Raw genomic sequence first — 23,489 nt, forward strand, 5'->3', positions numbered from 1 at the left:
ATATTATTAATATGAAAAAATCCAGTTGCATTTTGGTGCAGAGACTGTGGTATACTGACTGCATAAGTCAGTTTAAAATGTTGAAGGAAGATACTAAAAAGTCCGGTCGGTAATCTGTATGGACATATCAGTAAAGAGGCGTTGCAGGTACGTAAAAGAAGCATGATGCAATCACGTAAATGTCGTGTTGTTCAGGTTGTTGTAGATGTTGTATCTGTGAACTCAAATCCGAATACGTCTGGTGGAGCTCTATACGCTAGGCTATCCTGTGCAAGCCTCGTCAGCTATACATAACTATCTCGACCTACATGTATCTGAATCAGTTTAGTATTTTCTAACCTTGGTCCCTCTCAACAATTTTTACACCGGACATTTCCTCACAACTCCAAACTGACAATTACCTGACGCCTCATGATATGACCTACAGTGACAGGTACAGTACTTGAAAGAAAGAACGCCGAGAACACCGTATCCAGCTGAAGTGGGCAAACATTTACAAATACATATAGTTTTATCCGTGACTGAAATGCTCTATTACGCCATTTCAGATCTATTGAGGTATAGAGGAATAAGTAATAGCTCAAGCTGTACCGTTGTTTTAACGATAGACCTAATTCTTGGCAATTCAGTCAACTTTAGGTGCACAGGATGACGTGGTTGACTTTACGTACCAAGATAAGAAGAAGTAAAAAATAGATGTAGGAGATTATGACACAAAAATTTGCGTCTGTTGGAAGCAATCAGACATTAAAGTGTTAAAGGACAGGCTCCTTGTGAAGTTTCTGCGGAACAGAAAAAAGAGCAACACGGCGAGAGACTGTTCATAGCAAATCACTTTACAGGCATAAAAATTTATGGTCGGTTTTCAGAAATATGACTACAAGAAAAAGGTTTTACGCACGGTAGGATACTACAGTTATATATTAAAACCAAATTCCTGGAATCGACAAATCAGAGATTTCTATTCGGCGAGGCACTTAAATACCGACCCTCCCAATTATGTAGTCAAGACAGTTTTGTGCAGAAGCCGTGAGATAGCAGGAAGCTAAATTTCCGTTTCCGTTAGTTGAGTGGACTTTTTGTCGCGCGGTTTTGCTGGAACACCGGCAGCGCTCCGAGCATTGTTTGCTCTGCGGCTGTAGCGCGTCTGAAGTTTGCCTCCCAGCCACGCAGAAGTTCTTTTGTGTGTGCGTCTGTGTTTGACAGGGTATTCCACTTGAAATTGCGACTGCCAGTTATTCGGAATTTTGTTCCCGCAACTGTTTTAGTTCCACCGCTTCCGCACACCTCCTGGTGTTCTCTTTCACGACGTCTCAAGTTCTGGTTCAAGAGCCATTGTGTACCAGCTGCGCCTGCACCAAGTGGAACATTCCGTATATTAAATCGACAAAAAGATTTTCTCTGAAAACTGGACACGTTCTCCTGTTTCGAAACAGTGGCCAATTATAGCCTTCGTCTGTTTGATGCGTGAAACGTGCACTGAGGCGGAAATTCGAACATCTGTTAACTAAAGAGGCGACACTTCTTTCGTATTGTGCAACACGAACACCTGTGTAATTATGTTTCAAATAACCGTTACTATATACACTGGCAGTAGTCAGTAGTTCTCATACTGTTCTGCAAGAAGTATATACTGGTGGTGAATAGTGCTTCACATGAACTGAATCAGTAAACAACACTTCCGGCGTGCTTATGTTTGTGAAGAAATGTGACTACTTACGTAGGCCCTCTGCTTAAATCTGATGTTACTTCGTTCCAGCACAAACCTATTCTTATTTAAATGAAATTTGGTTTTAGCAAATATGCACCTAATAGTATCTGAACTGTCCACTGACAAGTACAACCAGATGTCCTTAGTAACTTGCAAATTCATAGCTTGACTTAGAGGATAAAGTGTACAGAACATTCGCTACTGTTAAATTTGTTAGTTAATTATGTACTATTTATCCATTAATTACTTTCGCAAAACGCAGTGGTAAGCAATTCGTTGAAATGCAAGAAGATACGATGTAAAATATTTGCTATATATAATCTACCAGGTGTGTTCAACCAAATAATTTATGAATGAGGTCTATGTGGGTTATTCACGATGTTACTCATCTCTCGATTCCCTTTACTTACGGTACTTTTCCTCTGATTGTGACTAAGTGCTGACCATTTCGAACCAAAGAAATAATTAGATACTCAGGCTAGGGCACAATTTTTCCCGATAACCTTTCCCTCTGTAGATTATGTCTAAAATGAATATATTATTTCCTCTTTAATACCTTTTTTCTCAAGATTTACTGTAAGATATTACATTGGACATCTGTCACGAGTATTGATAAGGCTTCCCTCGCTAGCTATTTTCATTTAAGTCAGCACAAAGTTAAATTAGTGCGTCTTTGAACTGGTTCCTGTCTTTCTAGCAACCAACAGACCAATAATATCTTTGCATGCCAATTATATTTTCTTACATTTTAAGGTTTTCGTCTCTTTAAATTACTTTGAATAACTTTATCCTTCAAGTGCCCAAAATGTTGTCGGGTAACTTTAATGAAGTGTAAATAATTGTGGGGGACGTTTTTTTATTTTGACGTACTGGGCTTTTATTTGACTCTATTTACTTCACTCTGTCTCTCAATACAACGATTTAAGATTTAAAAAGAATCCTACGTGCCAGCACCACTTTATGCCATGAGCTCATATAATTCAGGTGTTGGCAAAGCGGAATCTTCTATTTCTAATCTAATCTAGTGGTCTCTCGCCACTTCAGATCTCTAAATAACGACATAACTGCTGCCTATTTGCACAGATGATTTCAGTATTTCTGTGTTTAAAGTTAAGAGGAAGACCTCAGCTTCTTACGGTTATTAATCGATTCACATATTAAGCTTAACACTTGGTCTCAAATATAGTTCCCAATAGCAAATATTCCAATCAGCACAAAATAATTACGGTCAGTCTTTACTATCAATTATTCAGTCAGCAGACGGACAGTGAGAGAACTAGGTAGCTTTTAATGGTCTTTGCTGTCATATTAGAACTTCGCGTGTCATATATAATCTCACGATCGGCAAGTGCGAGGGTCAGACTAGAGAGGGGAGGGAGATAAGGTGAGGAGGAGAGGGGGAAGTGGTCCTACGTGAATCGAGCTCTCCTCCATCCCCCCCGTCCCACCATTTTATTCTCATCCACTAGGAATCATACCAGTTCCGTGCTCGGTCTTGAGAGGACCCATTGATCAACTTTTGTAACAATTGATCATTGAAAATTTTTTCGATCGGTGGGAAGAAGGCATCACACTAGTAAGACGCCAGCGTCGATCGGACATCGACGTCGAACGAGTTTGCTTGCGGTGTCACACGTACATACCTATATGTATTACAAGTGACAGACCTGACATGAGGTGGAGAGTGATCGCAGTGCCTCCATAGCAAAGCAGTTGTCAAGTCACCAAAGCCAGAATCATAATCAATATTTGTTTTACAACAAGTAGAAAAATAAATCACCAAGACGACAATACAATCATCACTCTTATAAAATTGGCATAGTGTTTCCTCTATCGGGTATGTAACCTCACCTCACTCACACTTTGTGGTTTTTCTACATGCCAAGCGTCACACGATCTCTGTGCCGTTGGTATCATGCTTTTGTCGCCTGACGTCCGATGCCAGCTGTACGCAGAGAGAGAGAGAGAGAGAGAGAGAGAGAGAGAGAGAGAGAGAGATCATACACATGCACATGTTGTGAGTTTTTTGTAATGCTGCAGTCGTAGAAAAGAGGAATTTAGTTAAAATTCGCTAAAGATGCGGTTGAGCGATAACGTCTGGAGCCGCTGGCATTGTGTGGTATTAGTTGGCAACAAGAAGGCCAGGCAGGGTAAACATGTAGCGGAGCTGCAGTGGCGTATTGCACATACAATTTTTTTGAATAGAGCAAAAACGAAGCAGGGAACTGCAGCGCTGCTTTAAGTTATTCTGATGTACGAGCGTGTAGTAGGCCAGGGCCGGGAGTGGCGATGTGTAAGTGGCTGACGTATCGGAATTTACCCCTGCCATATTTTCTGTCTCTCTCTGACACTACGTCAGAAGCGAGAGGAAAATCAATATAAATAATCAGGCACTTTTAGCTATAGGGGTGCGCCAAGTCAATTGAGTATTGCGTCTGACCCGTGCTGGTCTAACCTGTGCTGATCTATGCTTATAGGGGCCAGTCTGGCAGTGTAAACCAGTACTTTGTTTCTAAGTACTTGTTCGAGCTGTATTCCGCCTCCGGGGTCACAACACCGGGGCGGGACGGAACAGCAACCAGGTACTTGGGGATTGCACAGTCTGCCTGAAGAAGGGCGGTGACAGCAGTCTGCAGCAGGTCCAAGGCGGCCACGTTCGCTTCTCACCTGGTGTACTGGGTACGGACGAGGGCTACGCTGTGGGAGGCGCCACAGCACTGAACCAGGGCTAGGGACGGCGGCAGGGGTTCCCATCCGGCAAGCACCACTAGCGCGCAAGTTGGGGCACGACGTCCAGGAGGGTGAGGGTTCGAGTCCGGTCCTGTCCTGGGAGCAACAACGGCCGAGGTCCACGGGTGACCAGTACAACCGCCTTTGTCCCATGGTCGGACAAATCAGGCTGAAAGGGGTGGTGGGCGGTGGGGACCAGGGACTGTAACAGTCTCTGGAATCGCGGGCAGAAGAGCTGCACCTGCCACTACACTTCCGCAGGGAGCGACCCGGCGAGCGCGGCTGACTTCCATTGTCAGGCGGCCTTGATGACCGCAGCAGTGGTCTCGGCAGTCCAGGAGTGCTAAGACGGCAGGACTCTGGGAACAGCACGCGGGCGACGCGCCGACATTACGCTTCCGTAAACTAGCTGAATAAAGGAATACTTCCGAATGCCGCTGTATGACTCTGCACTGCCCGTTGACGCTATTGAACTTGCTAGGCCACCTGACAAAATACAGCGCAGTGGGTTCCGGCTTCAGCTCAGCCATCTGGAGTTCCAGACTCTAAGCACAATAGTACTTAACATCTGAGGTCATCAGTCCGCTGAACTTAGAACAATTTAAACCTATCCAACCTAAGGACATCACACACATCCATGCCCGAGGCAGTATTCGAACCTGCGACCGAAGCAGCAATGCGATTTGGAACTGAAGCGCCTAGAACCGCTCGGCCACTGCGGACGGTTCCCGGGTTGGCCATCGACGGTCCGCAATAGTAAGCATGGCCTTGTGCCGTTGGTACGCTATTTTGAAAACATTTCAACATTCTGTCGTTGGCGTTGCCTGAGGACGCATTCTGACTGTAATTAATCTTGCTTGCATTTTAATTTTATTGCCAGGACCCCAAGGGGCACGGACTATATTTGCATTATCGACTAGTCCAACCATTACCCGACGTAGAACTTGACAGAAAAAAATCGCAACGACAAGAAGGAGTTATATGACATAAACGAAAGTAGATAAGTGTGTTCCCACGCCTGAGAGATGACGTATAGTGAAATTTCGAGCCAGCCAATATGAGAATGCAAATCAATTTGTGCTATAACAGTCGTGTGCGTTAATTACCTTCGACATTAGAGGTGGTGAGCTGATATTTGTCAAGAATGGTTTTAAGGGGAAAAGACTCCATTACCAACAACTCACTGAGTTTGAATGAGATCGTATAATAGAACTACGAGAAGCTCGATGTTCCTTCTGCGATGTAGCCGCTGCACATGGTTAGGGCAGCACTGGTCACGAGAACGTACAGTCTCGAGGAAATAGGCCTCTGGATGGTCACGTTGTATTACAGAGAGCGAATGCCATATGTTCGGCATATGGCTCTAGCTCACCGTATTACATCTGGAGCAGGAGTTTGAGAATCAGTTGGCCCAACAGTGACACATCGAAATATTACAACTCGGTTACTTCAGGCGTGCATTCCACTGACCCCACACTACCGCTATTTGCGACTTTAGTGGTGTCAAGTGAGAGCTCATTGGAGTACAGGGTGGAGGACTGTTGCGTTTTCTTTTGAAAGCTGTATCCACCTTAGTGCAAGCAACGGACGAGTGTTGGCCAGTTGAGGACCTGCAAGCAACTCATCTGCGTACTAAAAACACTGTTCTTACACCTGGAGCTATGATCTGGGTTGAGATTTCGTATGACTTCAGGAGCCAGCCGGGGTGGCCGTGTGGTTCTAGGCGCTACAGTCTGGAACCATGTGACCGCTTCTATCGCAGGTTCGAATCCTGCCTCGGGCATGGATGTGTGTGTTGTCCTTAGGTTAGTTAGGTTTAAGTTGTTCTAAGTTCTAGGGGACTCATGACCTTAGAAGTTAAGTCCCCTAGTTCTCAGAGCCATTTTTTGACTTCAGGAGCAGTCTCGTGGTTATCCCAAACACTCTGACTGAAAATCTGTACTTAAGGCTGGTGATTAGACCCGATCTGCTGCCATTCATGAAACACATCACAGTTGTTTCTTTACAAAAGGATAAAACTCGCCCGCTTACATCTGTTGTCACTTAACATGCTCTACAGAGTGTCGACATGTTGCCTCGGCCTGGTTGAACTCCGGATCTGTCTTCAATCGAGCACATATGGGACATCATCGGACGACAACTCCAGCGTCATCCTCAAACAGCATTAACCGCAATGGGCATGGAACTCCATCCCACAAACTGACATCCGACTCCTGTACATCACAATGCAAGCACGTTTTTGCCCTTGCTTTCAATGTTCTGGCGTTTACACCTGTTATTAATGTACCAGCACTACACATTTGGAATGGGTTACCTGGTGCTCACATTAACCTGTGATCTTGCAGTGTTGATAGCTCAAGTACGTCACCTAGACAAATGTATTCCCGAAATTTCTTTTCCCTGCAGTAATATTTTTTTTTGTTCTTGTGACTTTTTTTTCGTCAGTATATAGAATCTACTTCTGTTTCCACACTATCTGTATAACCTAGATACATTGAGAATGTCAGCCCTGAGTCATAACACGAGGTGTATATAGGATCACAGCACCTAAGTAAAGAGAAACGAACTTATTTGCATGGTGAAACCGTAACGTCCCTCTAAAATACGTATTATTAACGTCTGTAGACTCCACTCTCGTCTCCACATGAGACCTTCCGATTCATCGCAAATACTGCTGTTTAAACGTAAAACAAGAACGCTTCTAAACGCGTAGTGAGTTCCATCCAGTGGCTGTTTCCGAAAACCCACGGTACCCTAACGTTCAAGTAATATTATCCCTAGTCTGCTAGCTCCTACACGCTGTCTCAATTGCTGCTTTATTCTACCGAAACATTCTCTCCCCCTCGGTGATACTAAGCCATCCTCGTCCAGACCCATGTTGACAAGGTCCATATGTTTCACTTTACCGAACGGTAAACAGTCTGAACGTCATTCCTATAAAGTTTCTTGCTGATACGGTGAAACAGAATTTCCGTCTACACTTGCTGAAGTCTGTGAAGTTTAATTATGAACACCCTGTAGGACTGCTATGAAACACAATCAGCATAAGAAGACTGAAAGTAAGGAATTGTAACACTACTCTGCAAGTTCTTGTTATCACCCAGTCATCAGATGGAGGGGTTCACTAGAAAAGCTGTTGAAGTAATATAATTATATTCCCACAACAGAGCAGTTGTCAGGTCACCAAAGCAATAATAACTGTGCACTTCCATACACACACTGGTCTAATGGGCAGTTCTGAGTCATATTACAACATAGACATTTTTATTCAATAATCCAGCTGCATTTCCTTAATATGGATGATTACCAAAGCACAGAAGGGGCACAGTCTACAAATCACTATAAGTCCTTAAGAATAACCCAAGCGCCCTTTCACAATGTTTGTAGCTAACTGGAAGAAAACTGCGAGGCAAAAATTCAGATGGTTGTAAAAGAAACCAGAAATAGGGAGTTGAATGAAATGCTGACAGTACCGCTGATCTGTGCTATCCTTTGAAAAACTTTTCATCTAAATCAATGCTTACCGATATCCGTGGAAACTGCAAACATCATTACGCTAACAGTTTGCCAGCTAATATGGAGCAGATTGTATTTAATGTGTCTGCTGATGAAACATCCTTGATCTGTGGAGAATGTGGCTTTGGCCTGGTGGCCATCCTACTAAAGACTTCTGTACAACGTAAAACCAACCAAAATCGCTAATTTCACTCTTTCTATAAGCTGAATGACTATTTTCGGCAAGGATCCATTTTGAAATCATCGAAATAGGTAGTGGATTGTATTTCTGAAAATGTAAAAACCACTGAAAAATGTATACGTATTATGAAGTGCAAACACACAGTTACAGCGCACAGAGTTATTGTATGCGCTGTAACTGTTCGTTTGCACTTCATAATACGTATACATTTTTGACATGGCTTTTCCATTTTCGAAAATAACACTTTCACTTTCTCTATCTTTTATGATGATTTCAGAATGGGTCCCGGCCCGAAACTATCCACTGAGTGAATAAAAAAGCAGTGAAATTTGCAACTATTGCTCGTTCTTCGCTGTACTTGTTAACTGAAGTTACTGACCTTCAATAACTCCTGCACGCTGGAAGTTCATAACATTTTTAGGTTTATTTGCTAATAGGACTCGCCGTGTTGTTCAAAAATACCGTTATATTAGAAACTCTGTACTATTTAATTCAACGGTGCCGAAGAGTTTAGATCCACCTATATACATTTCGTAAAAAATTAAAAATAAATAAATAACTTACATCAGACTTCATTTTGTCGACGTTAGCTACACGAGCATACTGAAAAGTAGTTCCTCCTGTTTTTTATGTGAGACAACATTGAAATTTGTTTAATAAAACAACATTACTCACTTTCTACCAAACAGTAGTTCCCACGGACGCTAACTAGTTATAAAAACGTTTTTGGTCCCGTGATCGAACCCCACCACAGCTTAACAAACACTTGAATAAAAGTTATCAGCAATGGCAGTGTAAGATGTCATCGTGGTTCTATCAACGACCTTGTTAAAGAAGGAGGAGCAGCGGATGGAAGTTTGGGGCGTTCTCTTGCCCCTTGGGTTGGAAACTGCCCGAAAAAGGCACAAGTACCAGGAATGGTCAAAGGCATGAGGATGCAGAAAGCAAAGGAAACCACTACTGTAAAGAAACATAATGTATATCGACGGAACATGTAGCCTTTAACTGAAAAACTCTCAAGACGATCTCACAATTAGAAAAACATTCCGGATTAGTCCCCCATTCGGATCTCCGGGTGGGGGACTGTCAAGGTTTAGATGACCATGAGAGGGCGTGGAATATCAGAAGTTGTAACGTCGTAGGGAAGCTACAAAATACGAAATCGTAAATCCTAAGGATCAGCTTAGATATAGTAGGGGACAGATAAGTGAAATGGAAAGAAGACAAGAATTTCTCATCAGACGACTATAGTGTAATATCAACAAGAGTAGAATGGTATAACAGAACTACTCGTTATGAGTAGGAAAACAGGGCAGAACGTGTGCTACAGGGAAAAACACACAGATATCAACACCGACAGCAATAGTTCATGTACGCAAGCGGACGTCGCCATCAGAAGAGGTAGACAAAGTATGTGAGAATTATGAACACTTAATTAGTATGTAAAGAAAGATGAAAAAAATAGTCATGGGTGACTGGAATACGGTTTTAAGAGAACGAAAGGAAGTAAGGGTTCGGGACAATATGGGCTTGATACTGGGAATGGGAGAAGAGAAAGACTAACTGAATTCTGCAACAAATTTCAGCAACTAACAGTGAACACTCTGCTCAAGAATCATAAGACAAGGAGCTGTGCTTGGAAAAGGCCGCGAGATACGGGAAAATTTCTCTCTGATTGCATAATGGCCAGGCAGAAGTTTCAAAATCAGATGTAGGATTATAAGGCGTATCCTTGATCAGATATAGGTTCAATCACAATTTAGTAGTGAGGAATAATCAATGCCCAAAGAAGTGGATTACAGAAGTAATAAGGAATGACGAGATGTGCTAGAATTTCTCTGAGGCTAAAAATACTGCGGTCATGTAGAATGTAGTTGGCAGTTCAGTTGAAGAGGAATTAACATGTCTAAAAAGGGAAATCACAGAAGTTGTAAGAAAACATATGTACAAGGGAGGTAACTGCGAATAAGAGTAACAGAAAAAATACTTCAGTTGATCGACGAAAGAAGGAAGTACAAATGTAACAATGCGAGATTAATGGGAATTCCTCTGTTAAGTCGCCAGGAGAGAGCGAATAATTGGAATGGGTGCACTGAATGCTTTTATGGGGGAGGACTTATCTGATATCATGATGGAACAAGAAACAGAGGTCGACAGGGAAGAGCTAAGGTGATTCAGTACTAGATTTACAATTTAAAAGCACTGTGGACGACGTGAGAACAAATAAGGCAGAGCCGACCAGGGTGGCCGAGCGTTTCTAGGCGCTACAGTCTGGAACCGCGCGACCGCTACGGTCGCAGGTTCGAATCCGGCCTTGGGCATGGATGTGTGTGATGTCCTTAGGTTAGTTAGGTTTAAGTAGTTCTAAGTTCTAGGGGACTGTTGACCTCAGAAGTTATTTCCTATAGTGCTCAGAGCCATTTGAACCAAATAAGGCAGAATTTTAAAATCATTGAGGAAATTGGCAACAAAATGACTATTCCTGCTGGAGAGTAGAACTTACGAGTTTGGAGATGTGCCGTGAGACTTACGGAAAAGTGTTATCCACAGCCGGCCGCTGTGCCCGAGCGGTTCTAGGCGCTTCAGTCCGGAAAGGCAAGACTGCTACGATCGCAGGTTCCAATCCTGCCTCTAGCATGAATATGTGTGATGTCCTTAGGTTACTTAGGTTTAAATAGTTCTAAGTTCTAGGGGACTGATGACGTCAGATGTTAAGTCCCATAGTGCTCAGAGCCATTTGAACCATTTTTGTTATCCACACATTCCGGAAGATTGCAACAGCCGACAAATGCGACGATTATCGAACATTCAACTTAACAGGTAATGCGTTCAAACTGTGGACAAGAATAATAAGCAGAAGAATGAAAAAAAAAAGTGGGACTCTGTAGGACGAAGATCAGTTCGATTTCAGGGAAGGTAAAGGCAGCAGAAAGGCAGTTCTGATGTTGCGGTTGATAATGGAAGCAAGAATGAAGAACAATAAAAAATTCGAGAAAAAATAAGGATAAGCTATAGGCAAAGACGGCTAATACAAAATACGAACAAGAAGAAAGAGGGAACAATAAGATTGGAAGAACAAGAACTAAGCGCTATGATTAAGAAGGATGTAAGACAGGGATGTAGTGTTAGCCGCACTCTTCAACCTATACGTTATAGAAGCAATGACGGGAGTAAAAGAAAAGTTGAGCAGTGATTTTAAAATTCAAGGTGAAAGGCTGTGTGCGATAAGATTCGCTGATGAAGGTGGTATCCTTGGTTAAAGAGAAGGAATACTACAGAATCTGTTGAATGGAATTGACAGTAAAATAAGTAGAGAATATCGATTGAGAATAAATCAAAGAAAGTCAAAAGTAATGAAAAGTACCTGACACTGAGAACAGCGAGAAACTTATCGTCAGAATTGGTCATCACAAAGTAATATGGAATTCTAGCCCTGACAGATGTAGCAATGAGGACATAAAAAGCAGACTAGCACTAGCAGAACGAGTATTCCTGTCTACTTGTATCAAACATAGACCTTAACTTGAAGCGACTTCTGACAACGGACGTTTATGGCGCAGAATTGTATGGCAGTGAAACATGGCCTGTGGGGAAATGGTAACAGTAGTGAAACGAAGGGGCTGAGATACGTTGCTATAGAAGAATACTGAATTTAGAAGGGACACGATGATAGGACATTTGTTAAGACACCAGGGAATAACTTCCATGGTAACAGAGGGAGCTGTAGAGAACAGCATCTGAAGAGGAAGACTGACATTGGAATACAGCCAACAAATAATTGAGGACACAGGTTACAAGTGCTACTTTGAGATGAAACGGCTGCACAGGAGAACCAATCTTCAGAATCTTCATATCTACGTAGCGTGAAGCATGACGGTATGTAACATACCTATGTAGGTGGCTGAGAAACAGCGTATTCGAATTCGAAGCGCCCTCTCCTTCACCGTAAGAATGCCAGAATCCGCACACGAAAGCTGAGACATCTGCAACAATTCGACATCTTGGATTAACTATCATCGATCATCTTCCAAACAGTCCCAACTTCGCTCCATCCAATTTTGATCTGCTTCAGAAACTTAAAGAACGCCTTCGAGGACTTACGTTTGATAGTGATGAAGCGGTGCAAGCAGAGTTGAGGTTGTGGCTCCGTCAATAAATTCAAATATTCTACAGTGCCAGTATCAAGAAACTGGTCTCTCGTTGGGCGAAATGTGTTCCTCAGCAGGTCTGCTCTGTTGAAAAAAGGTATGTGGATAAGAATAATACAGATGTAGAGTGTTAATAACATTCGTTTTACTTAAAAATCTGCAAGCGTTTTCACATTAAAAATTTGGTCACGCTACATTTCAGCTCGCCCTCGTATGTTCAAAGAGTATGTAGAATTAAAAGCAATATTTGCTGAGCATACTTCGACCAAACACTAGCACCGACTAAATTGGGAAAGAGAATGACGAAACCAACTAAAAACTGGCAGGAAATATGGTACAAAATTAAAGGCAAATTCTACCAACAGAATTACCACCTGCGTGGTATAGGATCATGATGAAACTGTAGCAGAGAATAAGACATTTCATGCAATAGGTCTTAGGAATACGAATTTGTGTCTTAAATGTGGATGAATGGACACTTAATTACATCGCTTTACATGCAAAGATTATAACACGGTGTGGTGACACATAAAGGAGCCAGTTACCTTCCCATAAGAAACGATATACCACAACAAACGAACCGACAATTCTATAAACTTTTAAATAAAACAAACGTTATTAATATTCTGCATCTCTAGTTATTTGTCAACATAATCAGCTTGGTGATAAACTCATTTCACTCGACGAGAGACCAGTTTCTTGAAACCGTCACTGTAGAATGTTTGTCGATTATGTGATTAATAAAACAGGACCCGATTCAGTTGAGGAGTACAAATCCAATATTATACTTGAATATACTTAAATTCCACAAAGCTTTCGCTAGAAGAAATCGTAAGGCCAATTTATGCTACATGCTGAAAAACGTGTTTCAAGGCAAGGAGTAAGTTGACGTTATGATCAAATTTAGGCAAGTTGTGTATTCTGGTGCAAGATGTATTGAGCAAACGTGGCCACCATGTGCTCACAGCATTGACAACATTAATTCAATGCATGTCATATATGTCACGAATGATAACAGATCAGTGGCATCTGCCCTCTGCTTATTTTACATCTACTTATATCTTTAGCCCCTATATGTAGATGACTTGGCATTTAATGAACTGACATCATTTTAACAAATCTTACTGGCTTTCGCTAGGACAGCAATGTTGTTTGAAGAACAAGGTGATTAATGCAGAATTTTGTATATACCCCTCTTCGAAGAATACAAGAATCAAAATAAATAATATTTGTTGATGGAAGTTCTGAAGAAAATGAATTTATTTTAATTATTTCAGTAATTTTCCTAAAAATGTGGTTGTTGATTTAATCCAGAAGCATTTATGGCATGGCGAAAAGCCAAGTATTTATGATAATTCCAATTTCTATACATTACATCTCCTAATAACAGAAACGAATTAAGGTTCCTAAGATAGTATAACAGTTTGTTTAATGGAAAAGAAACCAGTCCAGTGAAGGCAATACCAATAACCCTTGCATACCAAGTGGGGGGGGGGGGGGGGTTTACTTTATGCCCGCATTTTGAAAGTATTGTAATCTGCTGAGTTTCTTGGAATTTCAAAACGTAGAACAATTATTTATTGTTTTCAATGAAGTCATCTACCAAATTCCAAATATGTTTTAAGGTTTTCTGCCAAACCTAACCCAAAAATTTAAATTTTAGTAGTAGAAGACACTTTCTCCAATGAACGCCGTATTCAGTATTTCCAGGTTCAGGGTCTTACTTGGCATTATCTATTTAAAGACAATGGTGCGAGCTAGACTCAACAAAGAACGAAAACCACGTTTTCCATATTTTTCTTTGTGGTAGTCATAGAGTCGTAAGTACACGTCAGTGAAAGTTTGTTGATATTGCTGAGAGTCGGCAAAAAGGTATTTCAGCTTCTGGACCCTACTTACACATCAGTACTTCTTTAATATGTTTGTTGTTAATATAAATCAACAACAATTTACTAATTTTGCTTTTGAAAGATGTTTAAGGTAGGCATAAAGCAGCCTCCCCTCCCCCTCTTGGTAACGCACTCTATGGAAAATGCCTGGGAATTGCTAGGGCAATTCGTAAACCCCTGGATGAAATAGGAAACACCAAATTTTGTGTTACTAATAAACTTTATTGCGTTCTAATATGAAAAAATCAGTTATTGAGTCACAATGAATGATTGGGTCTCTTACACCTCTGTGAAGTGATAGGGGCCGCGACCGCGTCTGCACTGCCTTCTAGGACAATGGAAGTCAGGAAGCTTGACTGCGCGTGTACGTGACGTCTAACACAACACAGTCCTGCATCTGTGAGGCGCGTGTGACTAATTTAATTTGCAGCTTGCAAATGGGAATTTAAGAAGTCACCGTAATATAATGATACAATGTGAGGTAACCTCTGCCATGTACTTAATACTAGATGGCATTTTATGGATATAGATGGAGATGTAGAAGTAGACGCACGCTGTACAAGAAACCGCGCGATGAGGTAATGTCAAACTTTACACTGCTAGAATAAATCAGAAGCGGCCAAACACGGCTCGAATTTCAGTAAATGGGACGATGAACACAAAGCAGCTCAAGCTCATCGCCTGGCGAGCTGCAGGCAAGGCGGATTTTTTCCAAAGCGCTCAGCTGACCAACTCTGCTCACAGAAATCAAGCGTTCAATCTAACGGTGATAAGATATCCGTCGTCATCGTGTGAGTCAGACGATTACTGGCGGTGTGCTTTCACCATCAAACCAATTCACTAATTTAGCTTTATTTACATTATTTATTGCTTTTATGTGTGTAGTGTTGTTTGAAATGAACGAAAAGGAAAAGATGAAATGGAATAATTTGGGTTCAATTAATGAAAGAAGCGGTGATGCTGGAGCTTTCTATACTTTGGTGGGTGAGCTGTGGCAGGATGACATGAAATTCTTCATTTACTTTAGAATGTAGGTTACGTCTTTCGACAGTAACAATGGGTGGTCGAAAGAAAGCATCCAGCGCAAAAGTACCTAAATAAGTAATTGTATTCAGCCCATAGAAATGATGGCAATAGCAATGACGTAAGTGTGGGACAACCATTTTCAAACTAGTTTTAAACTGCGTCGAGATATCAGCCCATTTTACTCATTATTTCAGCCAATGGGACATTTTGTGCCTGTTCCGGACGCCTAAAAGTTACACGCGTACATCAAGAGTATACCCTTTCACTTGATCATTGCGTCGCTGATCTGTTTGTATCCATCTCGAAAATCCCCAACGCAGTTTCCTAAAAAATTTCTTCGTCGCAAGCAGCGCTGCGCCGCTACCTGCTAATTCCCCCCCCCCCCCCCCCCCCCCCCCATGTACCGCCCGGCGCTTTTCATTGTCAAAAAAAAAAATGGTTCAAATGGCTCTGAGCACTATGGGACTTAACATCTTAGGTTATCAGTCCCCTAGAACTTAGAACTAGTTAACATTAACTAACCTAAGGACATCACACACATCCATGCCCGAGGCAGGATTCTAACCTGCGACCGTAGCAGTCGCGCGGTTCCAGACTGCGCGCCTAGAACCGCGTGACCACCAACGCCGGCCGTTTCATTGTCCCTCTCGCCGCGGGTCACATCCTCTGTTAGAAGCCTTCTGTTGCACGTGGGCCGTGACGGTGCAACTCGCGTTGCCCCCAAACTAAAATCTTTCTTCCAGCAGCTTTTTTCACCTTTCGCTCACTGATATGCAGGATTTTGTTTTGGTGTGTTAATGCTGTCGAATCGAGTGTCATCCTTTTGCATTACATACTGTACATTTTGATAGGACGAAGTGTGTCAGGTGACATATCCTTCTACTTGTTACGCCATACAAAAGCTCATGTAAGGTGCGATACTGTCATTCATTCTAGCTGCCACCTTAAAGTTGAAATATCGAATAAGGAATAGAGCTCCAAAAGAGAGCACAACAGGCTTCCTTCTTCACGGCTATCCACTATCATGGGACTAAACACCCAGCCAAGGCATTCGGGGAACCGAAATATTTACCAGGAAACAACATTTTGGATGTACCTCTTTTTTAGTATCTGCTGTCTGTATTTACCCATTGACGAAGGCTTAATAATCGAAGCTTGAAGATTTTTATCCAGCAATTCAACTTCTTATAAAAAGCAGGGGAAACTAGCATTTTATAATTCAAAGCGACACTGTCTTTCGAGAGCGTTCAGGCATCCAGGGACACGAGTTGAATCCAACAGACAGTTCCCGCAGAGTGGTCGAAACATCGAACAGTGAAGAGGTCTGAAAAGGAATTTGATGTGATCTAATGACTCACATTTTACCATATAAAACCAGGGACTCAAAAAGACATGTCAATAAGGAGTTATCCCGCATGAGTGGGGAAATGGTAGATATCATTTACATTTACGGACAAACTAATTACTACACTTTCAGAGAAAATGCATAATTTATTCAAGATATAGAGTTTCACAAACTGAGCAAGTCAGTAATGCATTATTCCACCTAATTGAAATGGGACCAGACGTGCAACGATGTTTTAAGGGCTTTATCAGTTTGTAAATCCCTTTCTTATGAGCTACATAATCCATTTTTTTCTGAAATTGTAATTATGTTTCTATTTGTAATTTTTCATTAGAGCTACACATTTCTGTCCCATTTATATTATTCGTTCATGGTGCGAGTAGATTCTTTCCTTTTTACTTTTTTTTCTTAGATACAATCTTTTGACAATGTTGATGGTACTACTCTCTTTCAAATTCTGAAGGTGGCAGAAGTAAAATACAAGGAGCGAAAGGCTATTTACAATTTTTACAGAAAAAAGATGGCACTTATAAAAGTCGAGGGACATGAAAGGGAAGCAGTGGTTGGGAAGGGAGTGAGACAGGGTTGTAGCCTCTCCCCGATGTTATTCAATCTGTATATTGAGCAAGCAGTAAAGGAAACAAAAGAAAACTTCGGAGTAGGTATTAAAATCCATGGAGAAGAATTAAAAACTTTAATGTTCGCCGATGACATTGTAATTCAGTCAGAGACAGCAAAGGACTTGGAAGAGCAGTTGTACGGAAAGGGCAGTGTCTTAAAAGGAGGATATAAGATGAACATCAACAAAAGCAAAACGAGGATAATGGAATGTAGTCGAATTAAGTCGGGTGACGCTGAGGAAATTAGATTAGGAAATGGGACACTTAAAGTAATAAAGGAGTTTTGCTATTTGGGGAGCAAAATAACTGATGATGGTCGAAGTAGAGAGGATATAAAATGTAGACTGGCAACGGCAAGGAAAGCGTGTCTGAAGAATAGAAATTTGTTAACATCGAGCATAGATTTAAGTGTCAGGAAGTCATTTCTGAAAGTATATGTATGGAGTGTAGCCACGTATGGAAGTGAGACATGGACGATAACTAGTTTGAACAAGAAGAGAATAGAAGATGTGTAGATCACATAACTAATGAGAAGGAACTGAATAGAATTGGGGAGAAGAGGAGTTTGTAGCACAACTTGACTAAAAGGGATCGGTTGGTAGGACATGTTATGAGGCATCAAGGGATAACAAATTTAGTATTGGAGGATAACGTGGAGGGTAAAAGTCGTAGAGGGAGTCCAAGAGATGAATACACTAAACAGATTCAGAAGCATGTAGGCTGCAGCACGTACTGGGAGATGAAGAAGCTTGCACAGGATAGAGTAGCGTGGAGAGCTGCATCAAACCAGTCTCAGGACTGAAGAAAACAACAACTACAACAACAACAACAATGTCGCAGAGAGAGATTTACGATAAACAAATGACGAGGACAGCCCAAATTAAGAAGAACACAGATTAGAATATCGACTACGACATTATTGGTACAGCATTGAAGGATACATTTAGCACAAAACAGGAAAACACTGGAGACAAAAAATGGTTGAAATGGCTCTGAGCACTATGGGACTTAACATCTGTGGTCATCAGTCCCCTAGAACTTAGAACTACTTAAACCTAAGTAACCTAAGAACATCACACACATCCATGCCAAAGGCAGGATTGGAACCTGCGACCGTAGGAGTCGCGCGGTTCCTGACTGAGCGCCTAGAACCGCTAGATCACTGCGGCCGGCTACTGGAGGCAGGATGATCCCACAATAGATAAATAAGTAATGCTTGACTATTACCGTGATTGTGGACACGATGTGAGTTTGTTTACTGAAATGAAATCGACAGTCGCGTAAAAATATAGGTCAGTTCATCCTGCCAGAGGACGAGATGAGAGGCAGCGACGTGTGAATGCCAGCCGCCGCGCGAAGAGGGGGCGATGTCAGCGTCAGGGCAGGGCAGACCGTGGAGCCGCGGGTCACGTGATAACACGGCAGGTGAGGCGCCGGAGAGCCGTTCAATTTAGCGGCGCCCACCTCACTGCGTGCCGGCGATAAGTCCTCCGGAAAGGAGCTGGCAGCGCCCTGGCCGGCTGCTCAAGCAGCAGCCTGAAATACGGCGCCCTAAATCTCGCGCCCACGCTGCATCAGCAGGGTCACACCGGTGGCGATTCATTCCTCTCGCGACGGAAGCGCTGCCATCTTACGGCTTTTTTGTCATGTACCGATCCTTAACTTTTCAGCTCTGATTGCTGTGTAAGCTACTAGAAAGAACTAGGAACGGGTCTCATAATACATACTGCAACCAGAGAAGCTTTTTACTGCATAAACAATGGCACTGCATCATTCGCACAATAAATAAAATATCAATACAGCTCTCACAGTTTTCGCTGCCGAATGCTGGTATAAAAATTCCTCGTTGTTCGAAACACAGCACGTTTTAGTCGTAATTCGAGCTTAAAAGAAATTTCGCCATCTTCAGCATCTTCTGGAGCTCATTCACTGACTACTTGTGCGTCTCATATGTTAATATAGTCATTATTCCTCCTCAATCGACTGACCATGGGGTCTTGTAGTCTAGTGAAATAGCAAAGCTCTGCATTCCTTCTCTCACCCACCCACATAGTTTGGGCTTTTGTATCACAGTAGAAGAATATAGCTGTCCTATAATATAGCTCTCTTACAACACCTTGGGTGTGCTGGCTCAGAACTATGGTCAAAAGAGAGAACAGAGACCACACCAATCACCAACACCTCGCTTTGAAATAGTTTCATATTCTTGTTCGTTGTCAATATTTACAGCTGGTTGTACTGCCTGATCTTATAAGGAATGGAGACTTTAGACTTTACGTATTTTAGCAGAAGCTAATTTCGTTTGTACGTAACAACCGGCTCAAGATTTGTAAACAAACAAAAAAAAACTACAGAAAATCGCCTTAAAATACCTCTGAACAAAGCAAATATACAAGAGAAAAATGTTTGAATGATGTACAAAATACAAGAGTATATCTTATTACTCTGGTAAAACCCGTAATATACAAAAAAGGATCTACATCACTGTCGACATCACAGCGCTGCATAGAAATAAAATTTGTTCTTTTAGTCTTACCTACCTTGCATACATTTAATGTAGGTTGACCACGAACTTTATACACCAGTCCATGATGTTCTCACATGCGTTCTTGTAGGAAACAACGTGGACAAGAAACGTTTTGAAGCTAATAGTGACAACAAGAGTAAGCCAGGCTGTACACCTAAACAAATACACAAAACAAGAAAATATATTAGCATCAAAGGCCTTCGGCATACCAAATAATTTAAAAAAAGTTTAAAATAACTGAAGGGAACCCCATTACAAAGTCAAGAATGTATCATGCATGTTAAAAAGTCCTCATATCACTTAAGGAACAACTATCCCATACAAGAGTCATTTGAAAATGAACACAACAAGATTCCAGTGTTAGACACAAAAATTCAGCAACATTGTTTCTCTTACGAGGAGGAGACAGAACCAACTAGCTGTACTACTTACATCAATCATTAAGCTGCAAGTGTTTGAAAGCTTATTTGAGGGTAAACAGATTTTATGCGAGATGGTATATCGTCAGACTCATGCATACTACACATAAATCTTAAAAGTCGTTATGTTGTCACTTACACCAAAGATTTTAGAAATTATGATGAAACGTTATCTATCCCTACTGCCTTATTTGGTTTTAAGTCTTCCAGAGCTTTTTTAATTTCTGATTGTAATACTGTATCTCGTATGTCCTTTAAGTGAAGATTCCTGTTTCTCCTTCTATTACATCAGACCCGACTTCTCGCTTGTAGTGGCCCTCAACGTACTCTTTCCACCTATACGCTCTGTCCTCTGCATTTAACTGTGGAATTCCCTGTGCACTCTTAACGTTGCCACCTTGGTTTTAATTTCACCGAAGGCCGTTTTGACTGAGTGAGTCTTCCTGACAGTCATTTCTTTTTTGATTTCTTCACATTCTCCATGCAGCCATTTCGACTTACTTCTCTGCATTAATTTTTATTTAATTCCTAAGCGACTTATATTTATGTCCTCCTGATTATCGCTGACAATTTTTTAATTCCTTCTCTCATCGATCAAGTAAAGGGTTTCTTCTCTTACCCACGATTTCTTCGCAGTTTCCTGCTTAGAGCCAGTGTTTTCCTTTCCAACTTCTGTTATTGCCCTCTTTAGAGATGTCCATTCCTCTTCAACTGAACTGAGAACTGAGCTTATCTTAATGGCAGAATCTATGGCCTCATAAAACTCCAAGCTTACATCTTCATTCTTTAATATTTCCGTATTCCACTTTCTTGTGGACTGGTTCTTCCTGACAAGTCTCCTAAACTTCAGCCTGCTCTTCATCATTCGTAGACGACGGTTTGGGTCTGTATTTGCTCCTAGGTACCTACAATCCAGTATCTCATTCCGATATCTATGCCTGACCATGATGTTATCTAAATGAAATCTTTCCGTAACTCCCGTTCTTTTCTAGTATATATCTTCCTCTAGCGATTTTTGAACAGAATATTCGCTGTTACAGACGGAATTTAATTGCAGAACTCAAATAATCTGTCTACTCTCTCATTTCTAGTGCCAAGCCCATATTCTTCCGGAAACCTTAATTCTACTCCTTTCCCTTCAACTGCATTCCAGTCCTCCATGACTGTCAGGTTTTCATCTTCTTTACGTACTGTATTACCTGTTCACCTTCAGTTTGCGACGGTGGCATGTATACCTGAACTACCTTTGTCAGTGTTGGTTTGCCTTCGATTCTGATGCGAAGAAACCTACCACTGAACTGTTCACAGTAACTTACTGTCTACCCTAACTTCGTGGTCTCTTCACAGTATCCTACTCTCCGCCATATCTTCCTATTCATAACGAATATTTCTCCCGTTATACAATTTGCTGCTGCCGTTGGTATTACCTCATACTCATCTCACCAGAAATACTTGTCTTCTTTCAATTTCACTTTACTAATGGGCACTATATCATCATTTAGCCTGTGCATTTTCCTCTTCAGATTATCTAGCTGCTCTACCACCATCAAACTTTTGACATTCCGCACCCCGACTCGTAGACTGTTATACTTCCGTTGGTTGTTCAATCTTTCATTCATCATGGTCACCCTACAGCCCCTCCCCCCCCCCCCCCCAACCACCACCACACCCCCCACCACCCTCGGGAGACTATTCCGAAATATTCTACTATGGAGAAATCATCATGACACTTTTACAGTTACAGGTCAAAAGTACTGTGTATACACATTATGTGTCTTTAATGCAGTGGTTTCCATTGTCCCCTGATTCCTCATGCTGTACCTTCAAGCGATATTCAAGTTTGTGAAGAGCTTAATTTTCAGCAGTCTTAGTCATTTCAAGATAAAGACGCTACACGTACAAAATGAATGTTGTAATTTCAAATGAAATAAGAAAATAGACACTGGGGTGACGGTCCTCTTTCTGCCTGGTGTAGCAGGGACTCAACAGGCCTGTAAAGTCCCCCAAAGATATATGCTGCCTCTACAGCCATCCTTATTTGTGATTTTTGCCGGCGCAGGACTTTAAGCACGAACTGACCTCTCGATTAGTCTCACAAATGTTCGATGGATTTCATGTCGAGCGATCTCGGTGGCCAAATTATTCATTCGAACTGTCCAGAGTGTTCATCAAACCAATTGCAAACACTGCTTGTAGAAATAGTAAACAGCTAATCAGTTGCAAACTGTAAAGGTTATTAAAACCCTTTTACCATGTTTCAGCTTTTATAAAAAAGACTTCTTGAGAAGCGCATATAGACAATTGGATTACGTGTTGTGTCAAGAGGCACGTTAAATTATAGAGGAAAGGCTTAAGTAAAATATAAAATTTCGTCTCCACAACAAATTAAAACAAAAGCTAACAATTCTGGGTTGTATACATGGAAGAAGCATGGAGATGCTGACTGTTTTTACATAGATTATATAATGGTAAGACAGATTTAGGAAGCAGGTTTTAAATTGTAAGACATTTCCCGGGGCAGATGTGGACTCTGACCACAATCTATTGGTTATGAACTGTAGATTAAAACTGAAGAAACTGCAAAATGATCGGAATTTAACGAGATGGGACCTGGATAAACTGACTAAACAAGAGGTTGTACAGAGTTTCAGGGGGAGGAGCATAAGGGAACAATTGAGAGGAATGGGGGAAAGAATTACAGCAGAAGAAGAATGGGTAGCCTTGAGGGACGAAGTAGTAAAGGCAGAAGAGGATCAAGTAGGTAAAAAGACGAGGGCTAGTAGAAACCCTTCGGTAACAGAAGAAATATTGAAATTAATTGATGAAAGGAGAAAATATAAAAATGCAGTAAATGAAGAAGGCAAAAAGGGAAACCAAACGTCTCAAGTATAAGATCGACAGGAAGTGCAAACTGGCTAAGCAGGGATGGCTAGAGGACAAATGTAATGATGTACAGGCTTAACGCACTAGGGGTAAAGTAGATACTGCCTAAAGGAAAATTAAAGAGACCTTGGGAGAAAAGACAACCACTTGGATGAATATCAAGAGCTCAGATGGAAAACACAGTTCTAAGAAAAGAAGGGAAAGCATAAAGGTGGAATGAGTGTATAGAGGGTCTATAAAAGGGCGATGTATTTGCGGACAATATTACGGAAATGGGTAACCATGTAGATGAAGATGAAATAGGAGAGATGATACTGCGTGAGGAGTCTCACAGAGCACTGAAAGACCTAAGTCGAAACAAGCCCCGGGGTAGACAACATTCCATTAGAACTACTGACAGCCTTGGGAGAGCCAGTCCTGACAAAACTCTACCATCTGGTAAGAAAAATGTATGAGACAGGCGAAATACCATCAGACTCCAAGAAGAATATAAT

The sequence above is a fragment of the Schistocerca gregaria genome, chromosome 1 (assembly GCF_023897955.1).
Source record: "Schistocerca gregaria isolate iqSchGreg1 chromosome 1, iqSchGreg1.2, whole genome shotgun sequence".
Lineage (NCBI taxonomy): Eukaryota > Metazoa > Arthropoda > Insecta > Orthoptera > Acrididae > Schistocerca > Schistocerca gregaria.